The sequence below is a fragment of the Eublepharis macularius genome, chromosome 7, assembly GCF_028583425.1.
Source record: "Eublepharis macularius isolate TG4126 chromosome 7, MPM_Emac_v1.0, whole genome shotgun sequence".
In the NCBI taxonomy this organism is placed as follows: domain Eukaryota; kingdom Metazoa; phylum Chordata; class Lepidosauria; order Squamata; family Eublepharidae; genus Eublepharis; species Eublepharis macularius.
In genome coordinates, this window is record NC_072796.1 from 53,471,847 (window position 1) to 53,472,863 (window position 1,017).

General features: G+C 39.4%; 1 non-coding gene across 1 annotated transcript; it reads left to right on the forward strand.

Moving 5' to 3' along the window:
* The first annotated feature begins 273 nt into the window (after positions 1 to 273).
* On the forward strand, positions 274 to 345 carry TRNAP-GGG (transfer RNA proline (anticodon GGG)). Its single transcript has one exon. It is a non-coding gene; the product is annotated as a tRNA-Pro (tRNA).
* The last annotated feature ends 672 nt before the right edge of the window (positions 346 to 1,017 follow it).

Here is a 1,017-nt window from a genome sequence, read left to right on the forward strand (position 1 = left end):
TAATTTAGAAAAAAAAAACCTGTTCTTAATTTTAAAAGTGTTATTGTGTAAGCTGCTTTGAGTTCTGCAGTGTGGGAGATATAAATGTGGGATGTAAGTATTTTAAATAGATAAATGGTCAACATAGCACTTCCAGGGTACAGCAAGAGTTCACAGATGGACTACCCAAAATGAGCAACAGCCACCAGTTTCTGATGGTTCCCATTTTTCTTGTACAATTTGTATCTTCTCATTCCCTTATATAGGTACTACCCCATTTGATCATCATGGGGTGGGGATGTGGCCCAGTGGTAGAGCACCTGCTTGGGATGCAGAATGCCCCAGGTTCAATCCTTGGCATCTTCATTTAAAGGCTCTGGAAGTAGGTGCTGTGAAAGACCTCTGCCTGACACCCTGGAGAGCCCCTGCCAGTCTAAGTAGACAATACTGTTTTTTATGAACCAATGGTCTGATTCAGTATGAGACAACTCCATTTGTTCATGACATTAGTAGCTATGTAAGTGAATGAAATGTTGATAATATGTCTAGTGATAGAGATACCAGAGTATATGAAAGGATAGAGCAGATACTGTGTTGGTGTAACAGACTGCACTGCTAGAGCAAATCCCTGCCATGGCTTAAATGAAGGGGAGGGGGGAGAGAGAAAGAAAGAGGAATGACTTGGAAATTGAGAGGTCCAAGTATGGCCTGAAACAGAAATCTGGTACTTCTAAGGCTATTCTGCCTATCTCTTAATGCATCATGATGAAGAGAGAAGCTTAAGACCTCATACTCTATCTAGAAAGCATTTATTGCCCACTTTATGTAGTCGGCTATTTATTTTTTTGCTTTTGCTTTTTTTGTAATCCACAGCAGCAAATACATGTAAAACTCATTTTTTCCTTTTACAAAATGTGTCTTGGTGGTCTGTCTGCATCCATATAAAACCTAACTTCACTGTTGCTTAACAAGTACAAAGAAAAGGTAAGGGAGCTCCTGTCTGTATCTGAATTACAAGCAAAATTTTCAAGGCTTCAT